Below are 11,349 nucleotides of genomic sequence, written 5' to 3'. Positions count from 1 at the left end.
GTGATGTTTATGCTGTTTGAACCAAGTGTTGATGATGTAAAACTAATTTTCATGACAAAATTGTGCCAAACAATCACCTGCATCATTCCTTTCTCTAAGTCTGAAGTTGCCAGTAATGTCTCTCTCTGCTTGTGTGCCAACTTTTGCATTAAAGTCACCCTTTATGTAAATTACATCTTTCTTGGGTACTTGTTTTAAAGTGTCTTGAATGGTGGTATAGAAGTCTTCAATTTCCACCGCTGTTGCATCAGTGTGTACTTGGACAGCTGTGATATTTATTGGCTTGGCATAAATTTGAATTGTCATGATTCAGTCATTGATTGTCAAAACACTTTCCACTGCTCAATAATTTGGTTTTTTTGCTTTCAGTGAAATCCATGCTGTTCCTTCTTATGGTGTTCTGAATAGTAGATGGAAAAACCCTCCGATTGAAAGAAACCATCATCTGTTCAGTGTCATTCACTGATGCCAAGGAGGTCAATGTTCAACCTGACGATTTCTCTCTTGACAGTTTCCAGTTTTCCTTGAATCAGCCCTCTAACATTCCAAGTTGCTATTTGGTGCATCTTCGTAAAGCGCAGACCTTTGCTTTCACCATTGGCAGCATCAGCACCTGGGGTTCCTGCTGGATTTGCCCCAGGCACGTCATAAAATCCAGGGCTACTTGCTGCAGATGCTCCCCAGTCACTTGTTGGGTACCTTCTGGCCTGAGGGGCTCATCATTGGACACAATATCAAAATCATTTGAAAGCTGTACCACAGGATTTTCTTGGCAATTTTTTTACAAGGTAGGTTGCCAGATCTTTCCTTAATCCTCCCCATTTGCCCGGCCTTGGGACCAGCATGCTCACCTGTGCATGGCTGGGTTGAATCTATGTTTAGCAGAATCTTATTGCAATATCTCCTGCAATTATGATGTAAACTCTGGTCTATACAGTAGTGTGAACCACAAATCAATAAAACTTGCTGCCTATAGAATGAAACCAAGGCTTTACACAAGGTATGTGTCTTCCATATATAAAGGTTGGCATGAGACAGAAGTAGAGGAAAATAAATATAAATAAACCTATTCTGGGAGTTGCTGCAAAAAAATCTTAGCAGTTGCTTAAAATAGTCCCCTTTGTGCATGAATCAGCCTCAAGCCAACAATGTCTGAAGCGGCAAGGTGTACAGTTTTGAAAATTGATCTACATTTCTAGAAGGATCCAGATTCGATGTTACTAAGAAACTAAAATAGGTCACAGCTAAAACTGTTCTTGATCCTGCATTGGCTCCTAAGCATCCCTTTTTGTTCTTCAGGCTGCCATTCCTCTCATGTTGTTGTTTTTTTAAATTATAGTTTCTGTTCTTCCCATCCCATTCCTTTTTGCTCTCTTTAGTTTTTCTTCACCCAGGGTTGAAATTCAGATTCTACACTTGGAGAAGGAGCATGTCTTGTTTAGCTTATGTTAATCTGTAAATCGCAAGTGTACGCTCTTGGTACTATAGAAACTATTGTATTGTTTTCCTAGCGCAACTGCAGTCTGTGAGGAGGCACCAGTATTAAATGAGGGACTGACCACCAGTGACAACTATCAGAGCTCACAACTTAATTCCAAGGGCTGTTTTACATACTCAATGAAAGAACTTGTGGGGTCAAAATCCATACAGAAGAGAAGATGAAGAGCTGGGGGTTTTGTACTCCACTTTTCACTACCTGAAGAAATCCCAAAGCATCTTACAAACACCTTTCTCTTCCTTGCCACACAACAGACGCCCTGTGAAGTTGGTGGGGCTGAGAAAGCTCTAAGAGAACTGTTACAGGCAAAGGTCACCCAGCTGGCTGCAAGTGGAGGAGGAGTGGGGAATCAAATCTAGTTCTCCAAAGTACTCTTAACCACTGTACCATGCTGGCTTTGAGTGCAATCTCTACATGTAAGAGAGACAATATAGAGGCCCAACAGCATATTAAGTAATGACCACATGCTGCCTCAGGCTGCTTAGTCAGAGGCAAAATGGTTCGTCTAGCTGTCGAGAAAGAGATTAGTTCTTATGCCATGCAACAACAAAGTATACAAGTATGAAAAGGGATAGAAACTATGGATAGATAAAGGGGTGTATTAGAAACTCCAAATTGAAAACACCAACTGAATCTATAACTATACTGTCTTTTTCTGTGTATCTGCACCCCTACTATTGTTATATTTAATACTGGTTACTACTATATGCTTGTAACATTTGCTCAGGTGGTGTTTTCACTTGGTCATTCACAATACACATATATTTTTTTATATCTTGTTCTTGTGTGCTTTGTTTTTGCATTCTTTGAAGGTGTCTGCCCCCCCTTTTTAATATCATAGTACTCACAAAACAGCATTACATTAAGACATTGTACATGATGGACAGATATTCACACTACCCTACATATAGGTTCACCAGGTAACCCAGGGGATGGGGGGGTACAGTTGCCATATCTCGGATGGAAAACACCTGGAGATTTGGGGATGGAGCCTGGGGAGGACATGGACCTCAGTGAGGTACAATGCCATAGAGTCCAGCTTCCAAAGCATCCATTTTTTCCTGAGAACTGATCTCTGTAGCCTGGAGATGAGCTGCAATTCCAGGGGAATCCCCGAGGCCCCACCTAGAGGCTAGCATCCCTGCCTATATAATAAAAAGTAGAGAGATCAGGTCTCCTTCCTGTGTGAAAACCTGTAGTAATGAAAACATATGAATCCATCATAGGAAATTGTGTATACCAAGATACAGTGCTTCCCACCTTTGTGATGCAGGTTGGGGGTGGGGGTGATATGCTGACCTTAGCCCTAGTCTGCATTTAGACACAGGGCTAGGAGTTAAGAGGGCATTATTATTCTGTTAACAGTATAATGTTTATTGTTTCTCTGCTGCTTTTATTTATTTATGTACTTTTAAGGCATTTCCCCCTATCCAGCTAAGGCATTTGCGGTAGCATGCATCATTCTCACAATCAGGCATCTTCAGTGAATTTAATGTTTCTAAACTTAGTGTATAATATGAGATATGAGACTGATGAAGTGGAGTCTGGTTCATGACAGCACAAGTGGTTTGATATACTTTTAAGGTGCCACATGACTCCCCTGATGTTGTTTTGACTCCATCCAACTAACAAGGTGACCCTGCTGGAACTTGAGTGTGACTTAATAAGTACACAGTGTGTCATAACTGAACTCCAGGAAGACAGATCCAGCAAGTACAAACAGACAAAACTAAGCTTTAGTGGGAAGCACGTCTTCCATGGCAAATAGATAAAAGGAGAAGAAGATGATGTCACTTTGTTTGCTCTCCAAAAATAAAATAATGAGAATTGTCTTTCAGAGTAGTATAACCATTGTGTTTTAATATGTAATGTGTTTTCCCCCATTGCCAAGTCAGCTACTCGAGTCAGTCACATATGAAGTGAAAGACTGATTTAGGATTTCCAGTTGCTTAATACTGGTCTTTTCTGCAACAACCATGGCCCTGTTTATCCACCTGGCCTCTGGAGATATACAGCCTATGTGAGAATGAATATGAAATTCTATGTTTGTGAACTATTTCAGTTTATTAATGCAGTACAAGGCCAGCATTCAAATTACAGTACAAATATGCTTGCTCTACAAACGCTAAAATAGAAAAAAAGATTCCAAACTATAAACATTAATACAATTTCAAATTAAAATATAATACAGCTAGTAACACTATCTTTGCTCTGGATTCACCCAGGTCTTCCTTATTTTAGTCACTGTCCATGCAAATTTAGCCACGGCAGGTTGAATGTCAAGACTAAGAAATATACCTTTTGTAGAAAATATGCTTGGTTTTTGTACCAACATAGCAAGTAGAAAATTCTCCAGTAATTGGATTGCTGGTTGAGATTGTTTTGGGATCCTATATACCTTCAGTACAATCCTGAAAACTCTTTCCTGGGAGCAAGCCCCACTAAGTAGTCTAATGTACAGTTGCATTGTTCACCTGCATGTCTAGCAAGGCTGATTTTATTCTATCCAACAATTTCCATATGGTTGGTGTAGAATGATTTGCATACCTCTTAACCAGTCCACTCTCACTATCAATATCATATAGCATGTGTGTAATCAGCAAGATCCTAAGATTGGCTGGTTTCCAAGCAAGAGACTTTGGAGATGGTTTGCCATTGCCTGCCCACATGTCATATCCCTGGTATTCCTTCCAGGTGCTAGCCAGGGACAACTGACCTTCCTTAGCTTCTGAGATCTGATGGGATCAGGCTTACCTGGGCTATCCAGGTAAGGTCCCACACTATAATCTTGGAAGACTAAGTGTAGATGTTGGGTGTGCTAGCAGAGTGGCATTCTGTATCAAACATTTTTGCATATATCCCTTGATCTGATTTGTTCAATCCGATAACACCATACCATGGAGGCATTCAATGACTAGAATTAAGTCTTTTATAAAAGATCCTATTATATGCATTGGGTTCAAGGCAACAAAAATAGCTCAAGCCCCTCAGGAATGTGGTTAGGATCAGAATTAGCGTTCTCATCACCTGCAAGGAAAGTTATCCATATTGAGTCTATTTTGAACCTATCAGAATGGCTCAGTGCTTATCTACCAAGTTAATGAGTGTTGTACTTCTACAGTTTGGCTCAGCAAGCTCCCTTTTATTTTCATTTTTTCTCCTTTGTAATCAATAAGCACTGAAATTAAACTAGTCACCTCCTGAAAGTCTATAAATCTTAGCCTTTCTTTTGACTACTAAAGCTTGCTAAATTCTTGTTTACGTCCCCCCCCAAAGGCAAAGTATTGCAAATTTTTTCAATTTATACTATGAATTGAATCCTTTCAGTCCAAGTTGAGCCCTGGATAATTCTTTTCAGTGGTTGTTTCTGCCACAAAAGATTGTAATGGCCTACTGGTGAGCCATCCATCCTGATATAACACTGGCATTTAGCATAACAACTGCCCTCTTCATGGGCTGAAAGCAACATTTCGTATTAATCTATATAGCCAAAATGATCAGGAAGCCTCTTCATTTTTTTAAAGAATAAGAATTTGCAAGGTTACTTCCCGCCCAGGCAATATTGCCATTAGGTCCCCCCCTTCTTTTCCCCTTAGTTATTTAAATTATGTCAGAACTGTTTCCTTTCTCTAGCCATACCTTGATGCCTTGTTCTTATATATATATAAAAAAGCATAAAACAGCAATTTTTATCTAAAGTTTATCATGTCTTCTCCAGGTATATTTCAGGATGGCTTCCATGCTGTGATGGTGCTTGTAAGATTAAATTAGGATGTGAGACACTTAATCAAGGACAACCACTGAGTATATAATATCCTGCTGGATCGGATCAGGGTCCATCTAGTCTAGCATCCTGTTTCACACACTGGCCAAACCAATTGTCCAGGGCCAAACAAACATAGCATAGAGGCTGCCTACCAGCACTGCTTGTTTAAATGGAAGCTATTTTCAGTCACTATGGGGCCACTAAAATCTGTCTAAACCCCTTTGAAGGCTATATATGCTTGTGGCCCATCCCTCTTCCACAGGCATTGAATTCTACATTTTAATTATTGAGTCAATATTTCCTTTTGTCTGTCTTGCACCTATTTCACAACAATTTTATTGGGTGTTCCCAAGTTCCAGTATTACAGGTGAGGGAGATAAAGCCTCCTTTGTCCATTTTCTTTACTCTGTGTATAATTTTATATGCCTGTATCATGTCTCCCTTTGGAATCCCTTTTTATAGACTGAAAAGTCTCAGGCTCTCTATCCTTTTCCAAGTTCTGTTCAATCTCACTCTCAGCCATTTTGGACTCAGTGTATATTTAAAGTTAGGATATCACCCCCCCCCCCTTATGCATGCCCTTATCCATACCCACATTGAACTTCATTTGCCATGTTGTCCACTCATCCAGTTTCTAGAACTCCTCCTTTAGCTCTTCACAACCCACCTTTGTTTTCTCCATCCTGAATTATTTAGTATAATAATCTGCAAACTTGGCTGTTATGGTGCTCACCTCTAATTCCAAATATTATTTTTGATAAATAGCACTGGCCCCAGTACTGATCCTTGTGGGATTTCACTGCTTACTTCCCTCCATTGCAAGGAACTATCCATTTATTCATATCCTCTGCCATTTAACCAAGTTTTAATCCATGAGAGGACCTAAGGATGCCAACCTCCAGGTGGGACCTGAGGATCCCTTGGAATTACAACTCATCTCCAGGCAACAGAGATCAGTTCCCCTGGAAAAAATGGCTGTTTTGGAGGGTAGGCTCCATAGCATTCTACTCCACTGAGGTCCCTCCCTGCTCCAAATCCGATGTACTACTGACTCTACCCCCAGAGTCTCTAGGTCAGTGGTCCCCAACCTGCGGGCCGCGGCCCGGTGCCGGGCCGCGAAGGCCATGGCGCTGGGCCGCGGCTCCCTCTCCCCGCCCCCCGCAGTAAAAAACTTCCCCGGCCGCAAGCTTGCGGCCCGGGAAGCTTCTTACTGCGGCAGGTTGGGGACCACTGCTCTAGGTATTTCCCAACCCAGTGCTGGCAGCCCCAAGAGGACCAGTCTTCTTATCCAACCACTGCTAAACTTGTGAGCTTCCTGGCTAAATTGGTGGGAATCAAAAGGGTTAGCGATGAAAACAATTATAAAAATAGAAACATTTTATTGGAGCTCATATATTTAAAACCATTTAAAATATCTGTTGGCACACATGCAGTATCTGGGTACATGAGTCTCCCTTTGTACACCAGTATTGCCAAGTTGTTAGGACCAGTACCTAAGTGGTAGACCTGAATTGAGGACTCTCTAGCTCAAATCTGTCCCTAATGCTTCACTAGTTAGGTTATTTCTCTCCCATCCGTGCTTGCAGCAATATTACATTTCATATATTTTGTGAATATTGTTCTGAATGAGGGCTAGAACACATCTCACAGTAACAAGGCTTGCTTTTTGTTTTAATTATCCAGAAGAGCCAGGTCAGATAAGGTCCTTGTATGGGTGTGAAGTGCTATCAAGTCAAAGCTGACATATACTGACCACTTAGGAGTTTGAAGGCAGAGGTAGTTTGCCATGGTTTGCCTGTGCAGAGCAACCCTGAATTTCTTTGGTGGTCTTTCATTGGGGCGGCCAACCTTCAGGTGACATTAAGGGTTCTCCCACTATTGATCTCCACATGAACAAGATCAGTTCTATTAAGACTGTGGGTTCAGCAAGACGGACACAGTCTCTCCAGAAACAATCAGCTCTTTATTCAATACAGCACTACTAGAAACACTGTACAGAGACTGAGGGAACAAGGACTGAAAGAACTTATATATACTTGAGCTAGCCTGCCAAGGAACTTCATTGGCCCTTCTCATTGTTTGGATTTGGGTCCCTCATTTGCATGCTGTTGTTCTGAGCAGAATGTCCACATACACAACAAGTTCCCTTGAAGAAAATGGCTGCTTTGGAGGGTGGACTCTGGCATCATATCCTGCTGAGATCCCTCCTCACTCCAAATCCCGCCCACTCCTGGCTCCACCCTCAGGTGTTCATAAAACTGTAGAATCATACAGGCCATCTAATCCAATGCAGGATCAGCCTAAAGCATCCTTATATTTCCCAACCCAGAGGTGGCAGCCTTGTCTTCCATCTAGATGCTAACTGGGGCTGTTTCTTCTTAGCTTCCAAGCTCTGGCGAGATTGGGCCAGCCTTCCAGCAAATTAAAAACAGTTCAAGAAAAAAGTTTGTGTTTCCTGGAACTCTCCAAAACTTACAGGAACAGTTTAAACTTAAAAATAAAAAGGCCTGTAGCTTAATCATACTATTAAAGTTGCTACAGTAGTCAGAAAATGAATGTTTTATTTTGAAAATACTACAAAATGATTCTTAAATACATTTGTAATATTTGACCACTTACATGAAAACATCCTGAATTTTAAAAGCTGTATAGCTATAGGATTGTTATGACCAGGATTTTTCCTGATATCTAGCCTATATCGTTGTACTTGTAGTTTAAACCCATTACTGTGTGTCCTTTCCTCTGCAGCCAATGGGAACAGCATCCTGCCCTCCTCCAAATGACAACCTTTCAAATACTTAAAGAGGGCTATCATGTCCCTTCTCAACCTCCTTTTCACCAGGCTGAACATTCCCAAGTCCCTCAACTTATCTTCATAGGGCTTGGTCTCTTGGCCCCAGATCATCCTTGTCGCTCTCCTCTGTACCCTTTCAATTTTATCTACGTCCTTCTTGAAGTGAGGCCTCCAGAACTGCACACAGTACTCCAGGTGTGGTCTGACCAGTGCTGTATACAATGGGACTATGACATCTAGTGATTTTGATGTGATGGCCCTGTTGATACAGCCCAAAATGGCATTTGCCTTTTTACTGCTGCATCACATTCCCTGCTCATGTTTAGTTTACAATCCACAAGTACCCCAAGATCTCGTTCACACACAGTGTTACCTAGAAGCGTATCCCCCATCCAGTAGGTATGCTTTTCATTTTTCTGGCCCAGATGCAGAACTTTACACTTATCTTTATTAAATTGCATCTTGTTCTCATTTGCCCATTTTTCCATTGTGTTCAGAGCTCGTTGAACCGGACCGAGCCCTGAGGTACCCCGCTACTCACCTCCCTCCAGTCTGATGAAACACCATTTACAAGAACTCTTTGAGTGCGGTTCTCTAACCAATTCCCTATCCACCTAACTATCTGAAAATCCAGATTGCAGTCCTTCAATTTATCCATCAGAACATCATGGGGAACCTTATCAAAAGCTTTACTAAAATCCAAGTAAACAACATCAACCGAATTTCCACAATCCAGCAAACCTGTCACTTGGTCAAAAAAGGAAACCAGGTTGGTCTGACAGGACCTGTTGGAGACAAATCCATGCTGACTTCCTTGGATCACCAAATTGTCCTCCAGATGTTTGCAGATCGATGTTTGAACACAAACAGAGTTGTGCTGTGGGCTTCACACTGACTAGGTTGAACTCCTTTATTTATTCCACAACAACCAGAGATTGCTAGAATAAGGTACAAATGTCAAATAAGCACTCTGGACTAAATGTCTTTATTAGAATCATAGAATCATAGAATCATAGAGTTGGAAGGGGCCATACAGGCCATCTAGTCCAACCCCCTGCTCAACGCAGGATTAGCCCTAAGCATCCTAAAGCATCCAAGAAAAGTGTGTATCCAACCTTTGCTTGAAGACTTCCAGTGAGGGGACGCTCACCACCTCCTTAGGCAGCCTATTCCACTGCTGAACGACTCTGACTGAGAAAAACTTTTTCCTGATATCTAGCCTATATCGTTGTACTTGAAGTTTAAACCCATTACTGCGTGTCCTCTCCTCTGCAGCCAGCAGAAACAGCATCCTGCCCTCCTCCAAGTGACAACCTTTCAAATACTTAAAGAGGGCTATCATGTCCCCTCTCAATCTCCTTTTCTCCAGGCTGAACATTCCCAAGTCCCTCAACCTATCTTCATAGGGCTTGGTCCCTTGGCCCCAGATCATCTTCGTCGCTCTCCTCTGTACCCTTTCAATTTTATCGATGTCCTTCTTGAAGTGAGGCTTCCAGAACTGCACACAGTACTCCAGGTGTGGTCTGACCAGTGCCGTATACAATGGGACTATGACATCTTGTGATTTTGATGTGATGCCTCTGTTGATACAGCCCAAAATGGCATTTGCCTTTTTTACCGCTGCATCACACTGCCTGCTCATGTTTAGTTTACAATCCACAAGTACCCCAAAGTCTCGTTCACACACAGTGCTACCTAGAAGCGTATCCCCCATCCAGTAGGCATGCTTTTCATTTTTCTGACCCAGATGCAGAACTTTACACTTATCTTTATTAAATTGCATCTTGTTCTCATTTGCCCATTTTTCCATTGTGTTCAGATCTCGTTGAACTCTGTCTCTATCTTCCGGAGTATTTGCCAGTCCTCCCAATTTGGTGTCATCTGCAAACTTGATGAGTAGTCCCTCCACCCCCTCATCTAGATCATTAATAAATATGTTAAAAAGTACCGGGCCGAGCACCGAACCCTGAGGTACCCCGCTACTCACCTCTCTCCAGTCTGATGAAACACCATTGACAACAACTCTTTGAGTGCGGTTCTCTAACCAATTCCCTATCCACCTAACGATCTGAAAATCCAGATTGCAGTCCTTCAACTTATCCATCAGAACATCATGGGGAACCTTGTCAAAAGCTTTACTAAAATCCAAGTAAATGACATCAACCAAATTTCCCCGATCCAGCAAACCTGTTACTTGGTCAAAAAAGGAAACTAGGTTGGTCTGGCAGGACCTGTTGGAGACAAATCCATGCTGACTTCCTTGGATCACCAAATTGTCCTCCAGATGTTTGCAGATCGCTCCCTTTAATATCTGCTCCATTATCTTCCCATTCTCTGGTGCATTAATTTCTCTTGCGATTCTGAATAAATAGAACAGATTGGGGCCTGGCTCTTCCTTCCTTGTTTGGAAATCCATCTGGCTTCATTTAGAAATTGATACATTTTCAGATCACTTCGCAGCACATGTTTAGGAGGAGTCATGACATGGAGGGCATTTCTTTAAGGCCCCAAATGGCAACTGATACTACAACATTGGTTGTTTTCGTGCTTTAAGGGAAGTCTAGCTTTGGATTTTTGACCTGTGGGAAATTAAAGGTTATGTATTCTTCCAGCAGATAGCAAGATGAACTTGGATCGGAGAGATCAGATTTGAAGCTGTCTTTATAATGGCCTCATTAAGGTATCTTCAGCCAGTCTCATATTTATTTAATTAAAATATTTTATCCTACACCTTGATATTTTATTTATTTATTTATTTATTTATTTATTTATTTAGATTTCTGCACCGCCCATTTCTTTGCAGCTCTGGGCGGTTTACACAGAACATTATAACTTACATGAAACATTATGTAGACTATAACATCAAAACAACTTTAAAAAACATCAAAAGATAACAAAACCACAATTATAATATAATAACAATTAACAGTAACTTTGGGAGAGTCTTGGGCAGGCGTCTGGGGGACCAGCAGGTGTTCTGAGTTGGTCGGCCTCAAGCAAATGCCTGGTGGAAGAGCTCCCTCTTGCAGGCCCTGTGGAAGTTCGGGCAGGGCTCTGATCTCCTCAGGGAGCTCGTTCCACCAGGTGGGGTCCAGGACCGAGAAGGCGCTGGCCCTTGTTGAGGTCCGATGTGCTTCTCTGGGGCCAGGGATTCACAACCAGTTGGAGGTGGCAGAGCATGAGACTCTTTTGGGGGTTATAGGCAGGAAGGTGGTCTCTCAGATACACTGGGCCCAAACCGCGTATGGGCTTAAAGGTGATTACCAGAACCTTAAGCTTAATCTGGAATTC

At 41.9% G+C, this 11,349-nt stretch overlaps 1 protein-coding gene across 3 annotated transcripts in view; it reads left to right on the top strand.

Annotated features, from left to right (window-relative positions):
• The window catches only part of FABP6 (fatty acid binding protein 6), a 56,549-nt gene that overhangs the window by 3,799 nt on the left and 41,401 nt on the right, over positions 1 to 11,349 (top strand). For 2 of the 3 annotated variants that reach the window (XM_077327234.1, XM_077327235.1), the window contains one exon: positions 370 to 788. The gene's annotated coding sequence lies outside the window, so the exon portion shown is untranslated. Of the gene's footprint in view, positions 1 to 369; positions 789 to 1,511; positions 2,271 to 11,349 lie in introns of those variants that run through there. The other variant, XR_013229325.1, reaches the window with a different exon arrangement.

Source organism: Paroedura picta, chromosome 3 (genome assembly GCF_049243985.1).
Source record: "Paroedura picta isolate Pp20150507F chromosome 3, Ppicta_v3.0, whole genome shotgun sequence".
Taxonomy (NCBI): domain Eukaryota; kingdom Metazoa; phylum Chordata; class Lepidosauria; order Squamata; family Gekkonidae; genus Paroedura; species Paroedura picta.
The sequence above is the reverse complement of the archived record's forward strand: the minus strand, read 5'-3'. Positions and strand labels throughout refer to the sequence as shown.